General features: G+C 41.2%; 1 protein-coding gene and 1 long non-coding RNA gene across 7 annotated transcripts in view; one reads left to right on the forward strand and one right to left on the reverse strand.

The window, feature by feature from the left end:
- PPM1B (protein phosphatase, Mg2+/Mn2+ dependent 1B) overlaps positions 1-18,588 on the reverse strand; it is a 90,370-nt gene extending 71,782 nt beyond the window's left edge. For all 6 annotated transcript variants that reach the window (XM_015433716.4, XM_074011873.1, XM_074011872.1 and 3 more), the window contains exon 1: positions 18,178-18,588. The gene's annotated coding sequence lies outside the window, so the exon portion shown is untranslated. The remainder of the gene's footprint in view (positions 1-18,177) is intronic.
- Positions 18,589-19,446: 858 nt separating this feature from the next.
- On the forward strand, positions 19,447-21,600 carry LOC135966838 (uncharacterized). The gene is made up of 2 exons (XR_010580467.1): positions 19,447-20,104; positions 20,571-21,600. It is a non-coding gene; the product is annotated as an uncharacterized lncRNA (long non-coding RNA).
- Positions 21,601-23,238: the final 1,638 nt, after the last annotated feature.

Below are 23,238 nucleotides of genomic sequence, written 5' to 3' on the forward strand. Positions count from 1 at the left end.
AGAAGAGGCTTCTCAAAATAAGGTACTTTGTGGCACTTCAAACTATTGGTAACTCCTCCATTCTGGAAACTCTTAACACTTGGGTTGACTTTCAAAACACTCTCAAATCACTTGCCTTTATTCTTTTTTCTGTAGCCTCTGAAAGAGGGAAGTGGGGTCCCAAAATAATATTTAACCTTCAACCCAAAACACAGTATCTGCCCTCTGATGCAATCTCATGGCTTAGGCTATGTATACACTGACTTCTCAGATGAATTTTAGTCTAGATTTTAAACATAAAGCTTAGCTGTGCTACCTCTCTCTTCGAATACAACATAATCAAAAACTTCAACTGTGCACCCAAGCCACCTTCATATGCCTACCTACCTATTTGTATTGGTAAGAGCATTCCTCTAGTATTAATCCAGGACAGAAGCCATAAATCTTTTGATATATATTCAACCACCACTAAATCACTATGTTCCATCAATCTTGTTTTTCAGTGTCTCTCTTATCCTATCACCCTAAGTTTCAGCATCATCACATAATGCGTTGATTATCTAACTTATTCCTAGTGGATTTCCCTGACTTCAATCTCATTTTCCTCTAATCCACCTACAGATTATCATGTTTTTCCCTAAAACACACCTTAAATGTCCCTAAAAGACGTAGTGGCTTTACCCTTATCAAGAACCTTCTCTAATCTGTCATGCCTAGGCTCTACACAGCCCAACTTCATCATGGTCACTCCCACCTCACAGTCAGTTTTTCCTACTTCATTTTATTTAGCTAGCCAAATCCTTCAAGGTGCCTATGAAATATTTCCTATCACGGGTATGGTGGCTCATGGCTGTAATCCCAGCACTTTTGGAGGCCAAAATGGAAAGATCGCTTAAGCACAGGAGTCGGAGGCCAACCAGCTTGGGTAACATAGTGAGACTCTGTCTATACAAACAATTTAAAAATTAGCCAGGTATGGTGGCACACACCTGTGGTCCTGGCTGCTTGGGAGGCTGGGGTGGGACAACTGCTTAAGCCTGGGAGATCGAGGCTGCAGTGAGCTGTGATCTGCACTCCAGCCTGGGCAAAAGAGCAAGTCCCTGTCTCCAGAACAAAACAAAACAAAACACTTCCTTCTCCTTCATGTCATCCCAACTCTTCCTACCACCATCTCACCACTCCTATAAAATCATTTGGATTCCTTTTAACATTTTTGCCCTTCTTAGCTCCTTTCCTACCCTAATTTGTGACCTTGGCATCTAGTAGGTACTAAATAAAATATGTGTTAACTTAAAAAACACTTCTTAGCCAGGCATGGTGCCCCATGCCTGTAGTCCTAGCTCCTCAGGAAGCTGAGGCAGAAGGATAGCTTGAGCCCAGAAGTTTGAGGCTGCAGTGAGATATGATCACAGCCCTGGTACTCTAGCCTGGGCAACAGAGTGAGACACAATCTCAAAAAAAAAAAAAAAGAGTAATTTAAAAAGATCCTTCTTCAAGAAAGAATGTCCTAGTCAGCTATTTCAACATTCCCAGAAATATTAAATTGGCAGAAACCTAAAAATCTACTGGAATGCTGATTAACCTCTATTATCCACTATAACATTTATTAAGTACAAGCAGTCCTTGATTTCCAGCAATTTTACTTTTGCTGATTCATTTAAAGCACCTAGCCAATTACACCAACTTACTATGGACAAAGGACACACTAATGAATTTATATTACTTGGTGTGTTTCCTGATGATGGGCATAGAGTATCCCCAACTCCCAAAGTCAGTCTAGCCCTGTAGCCCTTTTTGAGAACATCTTTGGCTCTAGATCAGATCTATTCAGCCAACTCTTCCTAAAGGTCTTCAAATGTAGGGCTGAGGAAAGAAAGATGAAGATTAAGCAAAACAGAGGGAGAAATATACGAAGGAAAAGAAATATATACAAAGGATTGTTTGCCTTAAGTATTACGCAATTGCCCTGTCCCTACCCCTATTGTTACCATTCAAGTACCATCCTTCCAAGCATTCATGTCAATCCAAATACACATTTTGGGTAATATTTTAGAGTTGACTTTAAGTTAAAGTCTTTTTTTTTGGTGGCAGGGATGGGGACGAAGTTTTGCTCTTGTTGCCCAGGCTGGGGTGCAATGGTGCGATCTCAGCTCACTGCAACCTCTGCCTCCCAGGTTCAAGCAATTATCCTGCCTCAGCCTCCTGAGTAGTTGGGATTACAGGCTCCCGCCACCACACCTGGCTAATTTTTGTACATTTAGTAGAGACGGGGGTTTCACCATGTTGACCAGGTTGGTCTTGAACTTCTGACCTCAGGTGATCCACCCACCTCAGCCTCCCAAAGTGCTGGGATTACAGGCATAAGCCACCACGCCCGGCCAGGTTAGTTTTTAATTAGCACCATCATTTTATAGACACATTATCTAACATCTAAATCTAATATCTAAAAACTCTTAAACACAATTAATAAAATAAACACCTGCATTCTAATGGCAAAGTAATTCCATATTTATGCCTGTAAGATTTTACTTTGTCATCAGGAAAACTAACAAGAAGATGCGAAATTAAAGTCAAAATAAAACACCATTTCTCTCTCCTTAGATTAAAAAAAGAGAGAGAGAGACTCTCAATACCAAATGCAGACAAGAATACAGAGCTTTGCTGTTTGGTATAGTAGCCACTAACCACTCAGGGCTAGTAAGAATTTTAAATGAGGCTAATGCAAACAGAGATTTGCTGTAAGTGTAAAATACACAATGGATTTTAAATATTTAATGTATTAGTAGTTTTCACACTGCTGATAAAGACATACCCAAGACTGGGCAATTTACAAAAGAAAGAGAGGTTTAATGGACTTTCAGTTCCACATGGCCAGGGGGGCCTCAGGATCACTGCTGAAGGCAAGGAGGAGCAGGTCACATCTTACATAGATAGCAGCAGGCAAAGAGAGAGCACTTGTGTAGGGAAGCTCCCCATTATAAAACCATCAGATCTCATGAGACTTATTATCATGAGAACAGCACAGGAAAGACTTGTCCCCATGATTCAATTACCTCCCACGGGGTCCCTCTCACAACACCTGGGAATTCAAGATGAGACTTGGGTGTAGACACAGCCAAATCACATCATTTAATATTTATTAAAAGAATTCAAAATAGCTAATTAACTTCACTGTTTACAAATTGAATCATTTTGGAACTACTGGATTAAATAAAATACATTACTAAAATTAACTTCGCCTGTTTCTTTTTTACAACGTATACTAGAAAAATTTAAATTACATTATATTTATATAGGACAGCACTGAATTAAAACAACAGAAACTTTTGGCTGGGCACGGTGGCTCATGCCTGTAATCCCAACACTTTGAGAAGCCAAGGTGGGCGGTTCATGAGGTCAGGAGTTCAAGACCAGCCTGACCAACATAGTGAAACCCCATCTATACTAAAAATACAAAACTTAGCCAGGTGTGGTGGTGCACGCCTGTAATCCCAGCTACTTAGGAGGCTGAGGCGAGGCTGAGGCAGGAGAATCGCTTGAACTTGGGAGGTGGAGGTTGCAGTGAGCCGAAATCATGCCACTGCACTCCAGCCTGGGTGACACAGCAAGACTCAAAAAAAAAAAAAAAAAAAAAAACAACCAAAAAAATGAAAACCAAAAAAAACAGGCCAGGCGCAGTGACTCACACCTGTAATCCCAGCACTTTGGGAGGCCACGGTGGGAGGATCAACTGAGGTCAGGAGTTCAAGTCCACCTTGGCCAATATGGTGAAACCCCATCTCTACTAAAAATACAAAAAAATTAGTTGGGCGTGGCAGCAGGTGCCTGTAATCCCAGCTACTTCAGGAGGCTGAGACAGGAGTATAGCTTGAACCCAGGAAGTAGAGGTTGCAATGAGCCAAGATTGCGCCATTGCACTCCAGCCTGGGTGACAAGAGCAAAACTCTGTCTCCAAAAAAAAAAAAAAATATATATATATATATGTCTATATATATATATATATGTCTATATATATATAGACACCACTGGCAGGAGTATAAATTGGTATAGCAACATTGGAGAGAATTTTGGAAATATCTAGTTAGGGCTATAAGGATGGCCTACAGTTTAGCAATTTTACTCCCTAGAGAAATTCTCGCATGTATATATGGCATGTAAATAGTTTTAGACCATTGATTAAAATTACAAAAATAATCCAAATGTCCTTCCAAAAAGACTAGACAAAATGTGTTCCAGCTGCATGTGGTGGCTCACACCTGTAATCATAATGCTTTAGAAGGACAAAGGAGGTGGATCACTTGAGCTCAGGAATTAGAAGCCACCCTGGGCAACATGGTGAAACCTCATCTCTACAAAAAAAACACAAAAATTAGCCAGATGTGGTGGTGTATACCTGTAGTTCCAGGTATTTGGGAGCCTGAGGTGGGAGGATCATTTGAGCCTGGGAGGTCAAGGCTGCAGTGAGCCAAGATTGAGCCACTGCACTCTAACCTGAGCAATAGAGCCAGACCTTGTCTTATTAAAAATAAAAAAAAAGAACTGTTCTAATCATACAATGGAATACTATGCAATATATATGCAATACTATGGAAAAAAGGGACTAGAACAAAAAAAGAACTGCAAAAATATTAAGTGACAAGAACAAATTGTAAAAAAAAAACAAAAAATTTTGTATATGATCATGTACATAAGCCTCTTAAAACAGTACTATATGCTATTTAGAAATAGACACATGTAGGCCAGGCACGGTGGCTCACACCTGTAATCCCAGCACTTTGGGAGGCCAAGGCGGGCGGATCATGAGGTCAGGAGTTTGAGACCGGCCTGGCCAACACGGTGAAACCCCGTCTCTACTAAAATACAACAATTAGCTGGGCGTGGTGCCATGTGCCTGTAATCTCAGCCACTCAAGAGGCTGAGGCAGGAGAATTGCTTAAAACCTGAAGGCGGAGGTTACAGTGAGCTGAGATCATGCCACTGTACTCCAGCCTGGGCAACAACAGGAACTCCATCTCAAAAAAAAAAAAAAAAAAAGAAACAGATACATGTATGAAGATCGTATCTATGAGGCAGGCATGAAATTTAGGATAGTGGCAGAGAAAGAAGATGGAATTCAGGAAGATTACAGAAGAGCTTCAACTACCTAAACTAAGCTGGGTGGTGGGTACTTCATTGTTCAATATTTTTAACTCTATGTCTGAAATATTTCCAAACTTTTAACAGAAGATTTTACATACCATGGGTAGCACTAACTGGGTATACTTTATGGTTTGGGGGACATAATGAAACAGTAACTGCACAATTTTAACCATGATAAAAGCAGTTATCCCTTGAATAACATCAGAGTACAGGAGATGTAGCAAACACCAAAAATATAAACACCAAATATATAAATACCAATTGTATACCACTACAATGAGAAAAAGGGAACAAAACATACATCCTAGATCATGAGTCAACAAACTTTCTCTTTTAAGGTCAAAAGGGTAAATATTTTTGGGTTTGCAAGGCCATATGGTTTCTCTCTCAAGTACTCAACTCTGCTTTAGTAATGGGAAAGCTGCCATAGACAAATGAACATGGCTATCTTCCAATAAAACTTTACAAAAAGAAGCAGCAGGCCAAATTGGGCTGAGAGGTTACAGTTTGATGACACCTGTCTAGATCCACCTTTAAAAAAGGTATCAGTAAGTCTATTAAGTGAAAGTCTGAAAGGGAAATGGATTTGCATAGTAATGGTATATGCCACGATCATCTGATAATTACAAAAGAGAAAATGTTCCTTCTCCACAAAGACATCTAGCACTTACCACCACCCTTAACCCAGTGATCAAACTTAGCACCACTACTACTGTTAAATTCAGGCATTGGTCAGGCATGGTGGCTCATGCCTATAATCCCAACACTTTGGTAGGCCAAGGCGCATGAATCACGAAGTCAGGAGTTGAAGACCAGCCTGGCCAAGATGGTGAAACCCCATCTCTACTAAAAAACTACAAAAATTATCCAAGTGTGGTGGTTGGTGCCTGTAATCCCAGTTACTCGCAAGGCTGAGGCAGGACAATAGATTGAACATGGGCGGCAGAGGCTGCCGTGAGCTGAGATTGCGCCACTGCACTCCAGCCTGGGCGACAGAATGAGACTCCGTCTCAAAAACAAACAAACAAAAAAACCAAACAAAAAAGTCAGGCAGTTTGTGCTTCTGATGCAATATAACATAAAGCAGCATCACCTATAACCTATCCTGGCCAAAATGGTTAACCTAAACTTAACAGTCATTAGATCTAACTTAATAGTTTAAGAAGACACAGAATAAGTTTTAAACAAAATCTCAAAGAAATAATCAGATGAATTCTGAATATAGGACATTTTACAAGACAACTGGTGCCCTCAAAAAGAGAAAATCATTTGAGTGTTTAAATTTATAAGAGAACAGAGGCTCAATAACAAACATGATATAATGTACAATCTTCAAAGACCTTGGTTTGTGGGGGCAAAGCTACATAAGACTTTTTTTTTAACCCAATTGGGGAAGTCTGAATATGGATTGTGGATCAGATGAATTGGGGAATTAATTTTGTCAGGTAAGATAATTTTGCAGGTATAGAGGAAAATCATTTTTTGGAGATTCATACTTACGTATTTAGGAGTAAAGTGACATGACATCTCTGTAATTTCTAAATGGCTCGTATGGCAATGTTATGGATTGAATCTGCGTCCACCCCTCCCCCACAATTTATATGTTAAAATCCTAACCCCCAATGTGATATGAAGTGGGTCCTTTGGAAGGTAATTGGGTCATCAGGTTGGAGCCTTCATGAATACTATTAGTGCCCTTATAAAAAGGACTCCAAAGAGCTCTCTAGCTCTGCCTACCATGTAAGCACACAAAATGGAAATGTGCAGACCAGAAAGACAGCCCTCATCAAACACCAGATCTGCCAGCACCTTCATTTTAGAACTTGCCAGCTTTCAGAACTGTAAGAAATACATTTGTGTTTTTTATAGGCTACCCAGTCTATGGTATTCTTTTACAGCAGCCTGAACTAAGACAGGCAAAAATACAAAATACTGTTGAATTTAGGTGATTGGTATATAGACACTCAGGGTACTACTATCATGTTTTGCAGCATTAAAATTTTTCATATTAAAAAGCAAAAAATCCAGTATGAAATGATTTATAATTTATTAAATTTGTTACTCTCCCCCCAAATATTAAAGTGGTCCTAAGTTTCCCCCAGAGTCCTCAAGGTTAAATATCAAAATCTACCCAAAATAAATTCTCCAAAAGTTCATGACCCTGATGTTTTTCCTTTTAAGCATGTGATTTCTAAAAGTGAGGACAAGGCAAAAATCACAAGATACTTTGAATTATCATTGTTCTCCAAAGCGACTAATGCCTATAGACAATATTTATTAAACAAAAATGAATAGAAGGAAATTTGTGTTTATTTATTTATTTATTTTATTTTGAGACAGTGTGTCGTCACTCTGTTGCCCAGGCTGGAATGCAGTAGCACGATCTCGGCTCACTACAACATCCGCCTGTTCATACATTCAACAACCATCCTTTTCCCTCTCCCTACCCACGAATCCAGGAATCCCCAACCCCCAGGCCATAGACCAGTACCCTCCATGAACTGTCAGGAACAGGGCTGCACAGCAGGAGGTGAGCAGTAGGCAAGCAAGTGAAGTTACTGCTGCTCTCCATGGCTGGCATTATTGCCTGAGCTCCACCTCCTGTCACATCAGTGGCAGCATTAGATTCTTACAGGAGTGCAAACCCTACTGTGAACTGTGCACGCAAGGGGTCTAGGTTGTGCGCTCCTTATAAGAATCTAATGCCTGATGATCAGTAATTTTCTCCTATTACCCTCAGATAGGACCATCGAGTCGCTGGAAAACAAGGTCAGGGCTCCCAGTGATTCCACATTATGAAAAACTGTGTAATTATTTCATTATATATTACATTGTAATAATAATAGAAATAAAGTGCACAACAAATGTAACGTGCTTGAATCATCCTGAAACCCTCACATCATCTGTGGAAAAAATTGTCTTCCATGAAACCGGTCCCTGGTACCAAAAAGGTTGGGGACCTCTGCACTACTCCTTTCCTCTCCCTAGAAGATGCTGTTTAGCTTATTTACTCATTTATTCAGCTAAAATTTGTAGAACACAATATAGATACACGGATAGATCAGCATACAAAACTAACACAGTTATTGCCCTTACGTGGTTCATGCTCTGGTAGAAAATGAGAATCTCAGAACAGGACTCTTGATTTGAGAGTCAAAAGAACCTCAAGATATCACATGGTCCAGGCCTCTCCCTTAACCCTGATAAAAATGTTAAGATTGAAGGTTAAGGCTACTAAATCCTAGAAAGAGTAAGTACACATGCCACAGAACCATTAAAAGCTTGAGTAGGAACCACAAACAGGGTCTTCTGTTTCCAAGTTTCAGTACTCTTTCAACTTACCATATATCATTTAGCAGTATAATAGTAGTAGTATTAATAGTAGTAATAGCAATCGAAAGCATTCAATAAAGGTTACCCGTTATAATGTGCCAGTCTCTATGCTAAAAGCTTTACATAGATTATCCCAACCCAACAATCTTACGAACACTCTCAGTTTAGAAATGAGAAAACTGAAGTTTAGAAACATTAAGTAACCTACTCGTGGTGGAGCAGGGATTCAAATCCAAGAATATGACGTTGGATACAATGTTCCCAACCACTATCCTCCTTTTTCCAGAAATATAACCCACACTAAGTATAAAGGCTTCTTACACTTTATACACTTATAAACAGTGCTAAGCATCCTACAGCATTACCTGCAAGCACACAGTAGCAACAATTCAGAAATATTTCTCTAAATCTGTTGAGAAGATACCTTATCCACATTTGAGAAACAATAATACCATTATCATTACCATATGGACAGCCTCTCTAGCCGTCCATCTTTCAAATACACAACTGAAACTACTGCTGTCTAGCATCTCCCAAACTTTCTTTAGCCAAAGTATCTGACAAGCAACTAAATATCAAACTTATTTTTACCTTGAGATTGTTTTCAATCCTCTTAAAAACATAGGTTCAATGTGATTCCAGACGTTCTCTATAATTATCACTACTCCTTTATATTCAAATATGCCTTATACTTGACTCCATAATTTGGCAATATAAACCTGAACAAAGACAAAAAGACCCAGCTACATGAACTGCCCTCTGTAGGGTGGTCATAAGGTCTGAAAACACAGATTTTTTTGCGACGGAGTCTTGCTCTGTTGCCAGGCTGGAGTGCAGTGGTGCAATCTTGGCTCACTGCAACCTCTGCCTCCTGGGTTCAAACAATTCTCCTGCCTCCGCCTCCCGAGTAGCTGGGACTACAGGCGCAAACCACCATGCCCAGCTAATTTTTGTATTTTTAGTAGAGACGGGGTTTCACCATGTTGGCCAGGATGGTCTCGAACTCCTGACTTCATGATCTGCCTGCCTCGGCCTCTCAAAGTGCTGGGATTACAGGGGTGAGCCACTGCCCCGGCCATAGATATTATTTTCATATTCTGTAACACAACATCAATATACAATTACTGTATAGCCACCTGTGTATACAAACTTGGTGGCCACCCTGTACTTAAAAATCAAGTAAGCAAAGACATAGGCAGAAAAAGTAACTCAAAGCAAAAGCAAACTGAAGAGTAAGTAACCTAAACTTAAATATAATCACTGGGAAGAAGATTCAAGATGTAGAGTAAGAATAATAAGGCAAGTCAACATCATCACTCATCTTTCCAAACATGCCCTTACTAACTAGAGTTAGAGTTTATTAAAAAGGTGGGTGGGAGGGGCATAACTGAAAACGACTACATATATTACATATTAAGCTAAAAGTTATTTCACTGCCGGGCGCAGTGGCTCACGCCTGTAATTCTGACACTTTGGGAGGCTGAGGCGAGCGGATCACCTAAAGTCGGGAGTTCGAGACCAGCCTGATCAATATGGAGAAACCCTGTCTCTACTAAAAATATAAAACATTAGCCAGGCATGGTGGCACATGCCTATAGTCCCAGCTACTCGGGAGGCTGAGGTAAGAGAATTGCTTGAACCCAGGAAGCAGAGATTGTGGTGCACCAAGATTGTGCCATTGCACTCCAGCCTGGGCAACAAGAGCAAAACTCTGTCTCAAAAAAAAAAAAGTTATTTCACTTTCACATTGCAATTCAAAATACTCCAGAACAGCTGAATAGAAATAAACTCAATTTCCTTAAGTTTAGGACCAGCAACCACCAAAGATTTAATAAAATGTTAGATTATATAAACAAAACCAGTTATAAGAGATAATTTTTTAAAATTCAAGTAAGGTTGTTTTTGGTTATTTTTAAATCTAAGATAGATGGCCAAATGTTGAACAACTTAATGAATCTGTTCTGAATTATAGTATTAAATTTAATATATTCTAAAAATTCAAGTTCTCTTGCACATCAGCATTTTGATAAAGTAACAGAGTTACAAAAATACATTAAAAAAGAAACTAGGCTGGGGACAGTGGCTCATGCCTATAATCCCAGCACTTTGAAAGATTGAGGTGGGCAGATTACCTGAGGTCAGGAGTTCAAGACCAGCTTGGCCAACATGGTGAAACCCTGTCTCTACGAAAAATACAAAATTAGCTGGGCATGGTGCCACAGGCCTGTAACCCCAGCTACTTGGGAGTCTGGGGCAGGAGAATCGCTTGAACCGGGAGGTGGAGGCTGCAGTGAGCCGAGATTGCACCACTGCACTCCAGCCTGGGCAACAGAGCAATACGTCGTCTCAAAAAATAAATAAATACATAATAAAAATACACATACATGCACACACACAAATACACTAGTAATCTGAAGGCGTATTTGGGCATAATAAATGAGGAAACTCAAGTCATAAATAGAACATTCATTTTTATATTGAGGCACTGACATAAATGCAAGTTGATTTGCTTTAAAATTAAAAAAATCAATTTTGATTCACTTTAGCAATGAAGATCAAATGAAACTGACTCATAAATGAAAGCAGAAGACCACCAAGCATTAAAATAAGAACAAAAAGATGAAAGATCTTTTATGCTTAAGTTTGCAATGTTTGTATAAACTCGAGGCCTCTTTACCAAACTGATTCAAAAGGAAAGCAATAGAAAGAACAGAAAGCAAAAATTAAGCACCTGATTCACGCATCTAAGTGCAACGCGACAATCTCATATGCAGAAAAAGCAAAAGCACAACGTTAAGTAATACAACAAAGCTACGGAAGAAGAAGCAGTGATAAATATACAGACCAAGTTGAGCACAATAAACCAAGAAACAAATTGGCTCCATTAGCCATGTTTGCTAAGAGCACAAAAGTATCCATTAAAATCAGTGACAATATTACCAGGCCCTATTGGTCAGTCACTAATCCTTCAGTTATACTCACATAAGAACAGAAAGTTTTTTAAACACAAATGACAACATACATTTTATAGGTACATCCTAATTATTTAAATCAGACTTAAAAAATCCTGTTCACCCTCCTCCTATTGTTCCACCTTTACTCCCATCCTCCTTTCCAGGAACTCATCTATCCAAGGTTGTACAGTAAATGGAAACACCTGAAGCCCCCAGATTTCCCTCACGTCTGTCTAATGCAGGGATCTCTTTTTCTGTCTTTGGGTCATCTTTTAATCTTAAACCAATGTCTTTCTCTAAGGTACAACACTATTTCCCCTTTCCTCTTTTCAGTCTAGTTTTTATCCAATTACAGAAAACCTCTTCCTTTCCTTTTGTTAAAAATAGTAAAGCTGTAATCACAGCTTTTAAGTTTAGTGTAGAAAACACACACACCCCAAATTCTCCACTCAAGTTTTTAAGCCAGCCACATAAGGAGTTCAGCTGTAATGTAAACTGGGAGTTGTTGGTTAACAGAATGCAAGATCGTCAAGGACAAGGATTTGGGATTTTTGTCTGTTTTGTTCAGATACTAGCATGAAATGGTCCCTTTGCACGCAGAAGGCACTCAGTGAACATAAGAATTGGCTGGAGGGCTACAGACTAAATACTATTAGACTATTCTGAATTCTTTACTTCTCAGTGGGTTGGTAGCTCCGAGTAAATAAAAGCAGAAAGACTCCCAAACCTAAATGAAATCTCCTATATAGTCTAACATTTGTAGTGCTTTGAATTAATTATGTCCCCCCTGCTCTTTCTTGTTTTTTCTTGAGACAGAGTCTCACTCTGTGGCCCAGGTTGGAATGCAGTGGTGTGATTTCGGCTCACTGCAACCTCCACCTCCTTGGTTCAAGTGATTCTCCTGTCTCAGCCTCCTGAGTAGCTGGGATTACAGGCACATGCCGTCACATCGGCTAAGTTTTTTGTATTTTAGTAGACATGGGGTTTCACCGTGTTGCCCAGGCTGGTCTTGAACTCCTGAGCTCAGGCAATCCGCCCGCCTCGACCTCCCAAAGTGCTATGATTACAGGCGTGAGCCACTGCACCCAGCCATGTCCTCTTTTTAAGGGACTAAGAAGGGCCACCTGTCTTCAACAGATAATGCCATTTCCCCATCTCAGAGATAAATGCTTTAGTCAGAACAAGGGAAAAGAAAAACACTGCCCAAATAGGTTAAACACCCATACTGACACTCCTAGATTCTACTACTCATAAGAGCATCTATTAACTATCCCTTTTCAATGCGAGGAGTGCTCTTAATACCTATACATCAAGAAAATAAAATGTAATTAGATTTAAGAATCAGTGACATTACTCTCAAGCTTAAAAGCGCTTCGCAAGCCTTCAAACTCTTACAAATTACATATTCTTTATCAAATCCGCTTCCTCTCAGGCAAACAACACTTACTCATTTGTTTTATTTTCTTGTGTATCATATGTTTGAATCTACCTGATAACATAATCGCATTTTAAAAGTTTTCTATAAAAGACAAGGTTTTTTCCTATTTCTAGCACACAAATGTACTTTTCATTCACAAGAGATTCTGAAGTGAAGGACATGCTACGTAGACAATAATCGCAGCAATCCTAGAGACAGGCCTTATCCTCCCTGTATCACTACCAGTAATTGGTACCATCTCTAAGAGAAAGACAAGTTCCTTAATAGTCAATAGATGGCTTCCAAAGTTTTTGTCTGTCTCCTCTGAGATCGGATTTAACTGGATCTTCTTTTGTTCCCAAGGATGTAAAACAATTTTCCAAGAAGTGTTATGTTTCTAAACTTCAAGATTTTTAATTTTCAAGAAATGAATCAATTTAAAGCTAAAAAATACAATCTTTATGATACTTCAACATTCTCCAAGAGAAAACTTTGAATCCATTTTACATTTAGCAACTTAATATTAAACTATGTGATAAATCAAAAGTTTTAAATTAGTTAAATATGTTTTAAATGTTATAAACCACGTCAAAGGTATAATATATGAACTAACAAATTAAAATACTACAATTGATTAAGCTACAAGGTTCTTGTGGTTAAACAAGTTATTACAAAGAGTATTATTATTATTTTTGTTTTGAGACAGGGTCTCACTCTGTCGCCCAGGCTGGAGTGCAGTGGCATGATCTTGGCTTACTACAACCTCCACCTCTTGGGTACAAGCAATTCTCCACCACAGCCTCCGGGGTAGCTGGGACTACAGACATGTGCCACCACACCCAGCTAATTTTTCTATTTTTTGGTAGAGACACAGTTTCACCATGTTGGCCAGGCTAGTCTCGAACTCCTGACCTCAAGTGATTCACCAACCTCGGGCTCCCAAAGTACTGGGATTACAGGGATGAGCCACTGTGCCCGGCCATGAAGAGTATTATTTAAAAAGGTGTATGTTATGCCAAGCAATAACAAGATATTGTAGATGTGATCACAAGTTAGTTATAGTAAAACAAAAAGAAAAAATATACTTAAGCACTCTTTTGTGTCATGATTTACCATAATTCAGTAAAGTGTTTATGGTTGTTATTAAAGTTAGCCTGAAGGGGAGAAATAAAGCACCCTGTAATTTGAATGAAAACTACAAAGTGTGAGATCTTGAGGGGCAAAAAAGAAATGAAAAAAGAAAACAGAAAAGAAAAAAAGTATGTAAGTTATCGTACAGTATTTATGTTTCCTAGGATGTTATATGCTACTAAAAACTAACTCTCAAAATCTTTAAATACTCTGAAAAATAAGTACACTATATAGATTACGCTTTTGGAAAATTTCATAACATCATTAATAATTTAGTAAAGGGTTCTTTTTCATCATAACGCTCATTCAACTATCTGGTCTAACAGTCTTTTTTGGCCAGCCAGTACATCTGGCTAATTTCTGTATTTGTAGTAGGGACTGGGTTTTACCATGTTGGTCAGGCCAGGCTAGTCTCAAGAGATCTGCCCGCCTTGGCCTCCCAAAGTACTGGGATTACGGGCGTGAGTCACCGCACCTGGCCACACTTGTTAGTCTTCTACGTAGTCTTTAAGAAAAGGAATATAGATGGAAATGTTCCAAAGTGTCAATCATCTTAAATCAAATGGACACAAAGAGATTAAATCACATCAGAATTTTTTAAAAAATAGAGGCATGGTCTTACTCTGTCACCCAGGCTAGAGTAAACTGGTGCAATCACAGCTCGCTGCAGCTTTGACCTCCCTGGCTCAAGTGATCCTCCCACCTCAGCCTCCCAAGTAGCTAACTACAGGTGCACACCACCACGCCCAGCTAACTTTATTTTTTGTAGAGACAGGGTCTTGCTATGTCGCCCAGGCTGATCTCAAACAATCCATCTGCCTCAGCCTCCCAAAACGTTGGGAGAGGAGTGAGCCACTGTGCCTGGCCTAGAAACATTTTACTTGCAAAGATTCTAAAATGGCTAATCAAAGATAATAGCATACTTAAATTAGTCCAGAAGATGAAAGCCCATTTTTTAACTCAATGTTTTGATGTAAGTAAGCATCACCAACAAAAACAAAGAAAAAATACAGATTATGAAGCTCACGTATCTTTTTCTTCACCTGTTCTTGTTAGATCAGCCACTAGAAGCTAAAAAGTTGTCATTCTGCAAATTTTATGACAGCCAAAACAAACTACAAAAATTAAATATTTCCCAAAACTATTTTACCATCAATGTTTAAGTATAGGATAGTGAAATGTCAGTACTGTTAACCATCAATTCTCCTAATATAATATATAAGATACATTTTACAATAAAACTTCAAAGCTGCTCATATAAATAGCAGTATTCCATTTCATTCCAATTCTGAAATTAGTTCAGTAAGGGAAAAACAAAAAGAATCAGGTACAATGTGAAGAATAACTGAAAATCCAGGAATATCATACTCCCAAAAATTATCTTACCATTAATCATGATTTCACATTTTATGCTATTACTTGAATAAATTTTGCTATTATAATTTTGGATTAAAAAACTTTTGTTATTCTGATGCCATTGGTTATTTGTTTGCTGACTAATTTTTATTAAAATCAGTGAATTGTGAAAGGCATATTTCACAGAAAATATAAAATACTACATGCTGCATTTTTTAAAAGTGAGAGAATTATACTACTTAACTACTTTCTATGCTAAGTAATGTCACAAAATACTTTAAAATAGTTACACACAAAAATATTCATGAAACATAGCCTTTTTTTCTTTTTTTTTTTTGAGACAGTCTTACTCTGTCACCCAGGCTAGACTGCAGTGGCACGATCTCGGCTCACTGCAACCTCCACCTCATGAGTTCAAGTGATTCTCCTGCCTCAGCCTCCTGAGTAGATAGGATTACAAGCATGCGCCACTACACCCGGCTAAGTTTTGTATTTTCAGTAGAGATGGGGTTTTACCATGTTGGCCAGGCTGGTCACGAACTCCAGACCTCAAGTGATCCACCCGCCTCAGCCTCCCAAAGTGCTGGGATTACAGGCGTGAGCCACCGCACCTGGCCTATATAGCCTCTTTTTAATAAATCACCACAATCACTAAGTGATACTGTGGCCAATTCTACTATTCCAAGACTGCCAAGACATAATCAGCGTCGTATTTTAATTCAAAAGATTCCATAAAAAAATGTTTGTTATAGCAAAGATAACTTTCAACAAGAGCCACTTTTTCTGACCTTGTCAACCTGTGAATCAGCTGTTCTTAGAAGCACAGTTACTTGGACACTACACCATTCCTTCAGATGATGTAATCTTAAGGAATTTAGTAATTAGGTGAATTACTAACATAAAACAGTATTTACTGACATGACTAAACTGAAAGGCCTTTCACCTATTCCTAGAGTCTTCACAGAAATCAGACACCCAGTGTAAGAAAACAGTGTTGAAAGCTCTGCTGGTCACATCAAAGAGAATAATCACTTCAACAAATCCAGAGGATATCTTAAAGTATGAAATCTTAAAGCATGAAAGCTCAAATAAAACTACTACTGCGTACTAATACACAGCAACAAAAAGAACCACTGCAGAAACTGTTATAAGACTTTATGAGAGCAAAAACAAATGAAGAGGCGAAAACACAACAACCATTAAGAAAAAAAAAAAAAAAAGACAAAGAAGGCATTGAGAGAAGCAGCACAAAATAAAGATTATCCCTGAAAGAAAATCTGTTGACTAAAATATTCTGTTCTAAATACTTAATTTTAAAATTTCGATTAGAACAACACACTGTCCATTTGGCAGACCTACAAAAACATTTCCTTAAAAAATTACCATTACTTCAGCTATATTTTTAAAAGTCCTGTTCACTTGGAAAAGACTATCATAATAATTAGAATAACTTGTCTCACTATTTACTTAGAAATGCTCTATTTAAAAGTAGGCCAACAATAGGAACTTTGCTATTGCACAACAGAGAAAGTAAATGAAATAACATCTATTAACATTCAGTGTCCATAGCATGTTTCTCCATCTCCTAGAACATACTGTGACTTACACTGTCTACCCTGAACAATTTACCACTTCTTCATCCATGCAGTAGCTCAAATAAAGACAGTTCCTGTGTTAATCCCACAATAAGCCTCAGTAATTCTCACATCACCGTCGTTGTAAACGTTTGTTAACAGAAAAAGAATGTTTTTCCTAAAATAGCTACATAACACTAAGACTACTCAAATTCCTAAATAATCCTTTTACAACATGCCTGCCAACTTTATTTTGATACATTAAACATGTGGAGCCTATTTTAAAAGCTCTTTGTGATTTTATCAAAACAGCTTCCTAGTTATTAATGTCTCTTTTTAAAAAAAGTTTTTAGAAGAAATTGAATATTGATGAATTTGGGCTGCTATCAAATGCCTAGGAAGCACTTTTTTTGCCAGATAAGATGGGCAAACGTCCTAGATCTGCTAAATTTGACATGAGAGGTCATGCAATTTTTAAAAAATGAAGAAATAACTATTTCCAACACTCACTGAGTCCTTCATTTAAAAAATCATTTTAGGTGTTATTTTCACACTTTACGTTTAATAATACAATTTTTTTTAAGGCTGTTAGGCTTAAACTATAAAAAAACTGATCTATGGCTTGTCAGTCTATACTCTTAATGGGGCTCCGGTAGATTTGGGGTACTGAAAATAAGTGGCAGTTTCAATTAATAACTTCGCTGTTAGTAATGACATCTGAAAAGGATGGTGCTAGGGAAGGCAGACAAGAGATGCCGGGGGTACGATGAGAAGAGAAACACAATTTAAAGCCACTAAGGAGGGAAGGCGAGGGTAGAACGCACAGACAGCAGAGAAAGACGATTTAACAAGGAAGTGAAGTGGAGCGCAGAGTAGGGCAGAAGCTGATGAGGAAATGAAAGGGAAAAGATAGTGTTTTCAAAGAGGGCATGCACCAGGAAGAGCCAAGGCTTGGGGTAGCCCCAGCGCTTTCGTGTGAAAGAGATGCTTGAAGACTGAAGCGGAGGGAAGAGGCAATCAGCTGGCGTCCAGGCGTTCGAGCAAACTCCCATTCTCTCCCCGCGCCTCTCCCAGTCCTCAGCTGCGCGGAGGCGGCGGCCGGGGAAGGGGCCTACCCGAGAGCCAGGCACGGCGTGCCCCCGCCTAGGCTCCGCGGGGAAAGCAGCGAGGATTCGGAAGGACAGAGGCCCCGGCCGCGGCTCGGCGGCACCGGGAAAACCTGCCCAGGGCTCGGGGCCTCGGCGGCCCGGCCAGTCAGCCGCTTCCCCTCCGGCGGGGCGCCGGGCGGCCTTACCTGAGGCAAGGGAGGGAGAAGATGTCTAGGGCGCCTCGCTCGCGCCCGCCGCGGTACTCAACCCAAGTTTCCAACGGAGGCGCGACCCTGACTCAGCCGCCGCTTCCCCCTCGGGGTCTCGACCACCGACCGCCTCCGCCGCCTCCGGGGCTGTTTACACCGCCCGGCCCCTCACGCCGCCGCCGCCGCCGCTGCTGCCTTCTCTCCACCCCAGCGCCGTTGCCGACTCGGCCGCCGCCACCTCCTCCGCCGCAGCCTCGTCTCTCTGGAGCATCTTCCAACCACCTAACCCTGAGAATCAGAGACTCCAGCCGCGCCGGCAGGAAACTCCCCCGCAACTGCTAGGGGAACGAGGCAGTCAGAGCACTGGCGGCTTTTCCGCCATTGAGCAGAAGCCGCTCGGCTCCTTCTGCAACCCCCTCCCCGCACCCTAGTCCTTCCCCGCCCCTCAGGGAGCCCCGCCTCCAGCTCCCACCCACTGGGATGCCGCGCGCCCTGTCGCGGCCTCTGGTTTGCTGGGAGTCTTGTCAATTACCGCTCCCCCTCCCAGTGCTGCTCCCTCGACACCTCCGTACTTAGTTTACCCCGCCCACCCGGCCCCGCCTCTGAGTTTCTAATTTCCCATTGGACATCAGTGGCTACTTTCAATTGGCAAGGTCAGCTGTCCATCAAACACCGCCCACTAAGTGAGACCCAACCCTTTATTACCATTTACTTTATTCGGCCCCGCCTCCGCTAGGTCCTACCTCCCAAACGTCAGGGACCAGCCCCCGATACCAGCCATAAGTAGAGCCCGCCGTCAATCAAATAACGCCCACCTGCGCTCCTCCTAGCAAAGCCCCGGCCCCAGCGATTGCCTTCTCTTATTGGTCCAAATCGTGGTCCGAACCTCCAGTCACTGGCTTTCTTTGCGGGTCAGTCACTGAGCCAATTTCCAAGTCCGTCACACCGGCTTTTTTTCAAATGAACCCGGAAAAGGCGGGGAGGTATCTGAAAAGCGATTGGTTCGTCTTAGAAAACGGTCAAACCCAGAGAGTCTGTACGGATCCTTTCCGTTCTGTGAGGACCGTGCCCCCTTGTATTTGACCTCTAAGCCTTGCGTAAATCAAGCGCCATAAGGGACCAACGAGCAGTCCAGCTATAGGTGTGGACGCCTGGTCCCACCCGGAATTGCAAGGGCTTGGCTACTGATTGGCTAAGAAAGTCCTCCTAGGCCCCTATTGGAGGAAATAAACGCCTCTCTTCGGCGTAGACGGGAAGGGATGGCTCAGACGAGGACAAGAAGTGGGCAGGGGAGAGGCAGTTGTTTTGCTTCAGCCGCGGGTGGGGCGCACGCGGGAGTGGGAAACTGGGAAGGCCGGGCTCTGGGGAGGTATTGCGGGGAGGGGAAAGGCCCGGATGTTCCCTAACAATGAAATCATCGCCGACCTATCAGAGCCGCCGAGCTGGGATACCTGCCTGACCTGTCCCCCGGAGGGAGAAGAGTGGGCGGGAAATTGGGGTGTCGGAAGAGCCTGGAAAGCAACGTGAGAAAGTGGGACAGGTGTTCCCTTTAGGAGGATTGTGCTATTAGAGATTATTTTTACACTAGCCCTTGACATTTCCGTATTTTGTTTCACAGTCAACATTGGTTTTTAAAACTCCCGGCCTAGTCTCTTCACATGGACTCGTTCATTTCGCAGTTATTGAGCACCTGCTGTTTGCCAGGTACTGTATGTAGAGCTGGAGATGCAAAAATAAATTAGGCAATCACAGTACAAGATGATAGGTACTATAATTGAAACATGCACAAGGGCTGGTGATGACATAAAGGGTCTTCCTTGTGGATAGGTTTACCAAGAAAGGCTTCACAAAGTCACAGGATGAGTCAAGAATGAATGATACGGGTTTGACAGGCCAATGGGGAAAGTGGACATGACTCCTCCAGGTATCAAATTAGACGATGCTGCCACGTTAATTCTCCAAACGAGAAACAGAAGTGTAATAGAGGTATTGTAATACCTTAGGATATATAATCTGAATGTCCTAAAAGAGAACTTAAACCTAATTCCTACTTCGGTGTAAATTGGTTTGGGCAGACAACTTAAGCTTAGACCCAACAGAGTGCTATTCAGGTTAGGGGCTGTCAATGTTTTACGGAAAAGGGCAAATTTAGTAATAGGACAATTGTCCAGGTCGTCGTAAGGACGGCAGAAACAAAGACTTAATTGCAATTCGGGTTTTTTTGTTTTGTTTTGTTTTTTTGAGCAAGCACATTTTACTTTTTAATGAGACAAATCTGAAAAGCAAACGCGTTCCAAAAAGCTTGTAATTCGGTAAGAAAGATTTTAAAAAACCAAAAAAAGTATCTTCTTTTCACCCCAGATCTTATTAACTGTGTTTTCCTCTTCGAGAACATGCATCGTCAATAACGTCATCGTGAAGCAGTGTGGATCATTTCTGCAATTAAGGCTATGGCCCGCTGGCTGGCTTGCACAGGTCAAATTAACAGAAAGCAATGCTTTTTAAGAGACGCCGCCTAGAACCTTCTCAGCAATCTGCTTGTGAAAACGACATCGGATCGGGAGTTGTTATGATGAATATTACATGCTCGGGCTATTAGCACCCCAATAACTGGTCTAAAGGCTTTTCCTTTTCCATCAGAGTAGTACTCGACATTTCCTTAAGTTCTGTTGTTGATATGAGCAGTTCCTTTCTAATGTCCTCATACAGACCTTTCAAGTCTCTCCAACCGAGTTTGAAAGGATCGGTAATCTGTATATTTCTCACCACTGTGTGTTTTACTGTCCAGGGTTGTGTGATAACACCGTGATATACTATATACATTTGGACAGGCAGATGTTAAATGCCTCACAAGACTGAAATAGGGTATCTGAGACAAAACAAATTCCTACCGCCTGTGAGCCGGCTCGCGGCCCCGGAGGCCCTGCAAGGCTCAAGGAACCAGGCCCGCATCGCCGGCCTCCAGGAGCAGCCGCTCGTCCACTGCCACCGGCGCTAGGCCATGGTCGGAGTCTGAAAGTCGCGGCAGGGCGGCGGCTCTGCCTCTGCAAGTCAGGTTTTTAAAACCTACTCATCAAGTTGGTGTTTCTTACAGCATAGTGACACATACTACACGACACATACTATGTTGTAGCCCACTTTCACTATGTCCTGTCAATAGGAGCTGTATTCGCCATCATGGGGGGTTTTATTCATTGATTCCCCTTATTTTCAGGCTATACTCTAGACCAAAGCTCACTTTGCCATTATATTTGTAGGTGTAAATTTAACTTTCTTCCCACAACACTTTCTTGGCCTATCCAGAATACCCCGACGCTATTCTGATTATCCTGATGCCTATACTACATGAAATCTTCTATCATCTATAGGCTCCTTCATCTCCCTAGTAGTGGTAATATTAAAATCTATATAACCTGAGAAGCCTTTGCCTCAAAATGTAAAGTCTTATTAATTGAGCAGCCTTCTACTAACCTGGAGTGACTGCATGGTTGCCCTCTGCCCTACCACACATTTGAAGAACCAACCTATATTAAACTAGACGAAAAAGGAAGGAATCGAACCTCCTAAAACTGGTTTCAAGCCAACGCTATAACCTGTATAACTTTTTCAATGAGATATTAGAAAAATTATTTCATAGCTTTGTCAAAGCTAAGTCATAGGTTAAACCCTATATATCTTATATGGCTCACCCAGTTCAACTAGGTCTACAAGATGCCACATCCCCTATTATAGAGGAATTAATCGCTTTTCATGATCACACTTTTATAATTGTATCCTTAATCAGCTTTCTAGTCTTATATGTCCTATCCTCAACCCTCACAACAAAACTAACCAACACCAGTATTACAGACGCTCAAGAAATAGAAACCATTTGAACTGGTCTTGCTCGCGATCATTTTAGTCTTAATTGCTCTCCTATCCCTGCGCATCCTATATCTAACGGACGAGATCAACAACCCTTCTTTTACTATAAAATCAATTGGACACAAATGATACTGAACCTACAAATCATCTGGGATTCTGGGATGGAGATTCCCAGGTCCACTCATGCCTACAAATCAGAGACTCTGGGGACAAGGGTCAGAAAGGTGAATTTTAAAATAGCTCCCTAGATTATTTTTTTATTTTTTTTTTTTTGAGACAGAGTCTCACTCTGATGTCCAGGGTGGAGTGCAGTGGTGCAATCTCGGTTCACTGCAACCTCCGCCTTCCAGTTTCAAGCGATTCTCCTGCCTCAGCCTCCCGAGTAGATGGGATTACAGGCGCCAACCACCACGCCTGGCTAATTTTTGTATTTTTAGTAGAGACAGGGTTTCACCATGTTGGCCAGGCTGGTCACGAACTCCTGACTTCAAGTGATCCGCCCGCCTCAGCCTTTCAAAGTGCTGGTATTACAGGCGTGAGCCACCGCGCCCAGCCTGCAGATGATTTTTATGTGAATCAGTGTTTGAGACCCTCTGGCACAGGATAATGGAGGCAGATGTAAAGTAAATTCATTTCCTCACTTTTGCATGTTGGGAGAACATATATATGTCTCACTTTTCCACTGTCCCCTTTATTATCAGCGTGAGATTATACAGTCAGCAGGAAGTATTACTGAAGTGACTTATAAAAAATTTTTTCTCTGGCTGGATGCGGTGGCTGAAGCCTGTAATCCCAGCACTTTGGGAGGCCGAGAAGGGCGGATCACGAGGTCAGGAGATCGAGACCATCCTGGCTAACACGGCGAAACCCCGTCTCTACTAAAAACACAAAAAATTAGCCGGGCGAGGTGGTGGCGCCTGTGGTCCCAGCTGCTCGGGAGGCTGAGGCAGGAGAATGGCGGGAACCCGGGAGGCGGAGCTTGCAGTGAGCTGAGATCTGGCCACTGCATTCCAGCCTGGGCGACAGAGCGAGACTCCGTCTCAAAAAAAAAAAAAAAAAAAAAAAAAAATTTTTCTTAAATCACACTTCATTGCCTGACACCCCTTATGCAAGCAGAAGGGAGTCTGAGACCTCAGCTTCTAAAATGGGAACCATGCTAAGGATAAAAAAGTGAAGACACTTAGGGACCCTTGT

The sequence above is a fragment of the Macaca fascicularis genome, chromosome 13 (assembly GCF_037993035.2).
Source record: "Macaca fascicularis isolate 582-1 chromosome 13, T2T-MFA8v1.1".
Lineage (NCBI taxonomy): Eukaryota > Metazoa > Chordata > Mammalia > Primates > Cercopithecidae > Macaca > Macaca fascicularis.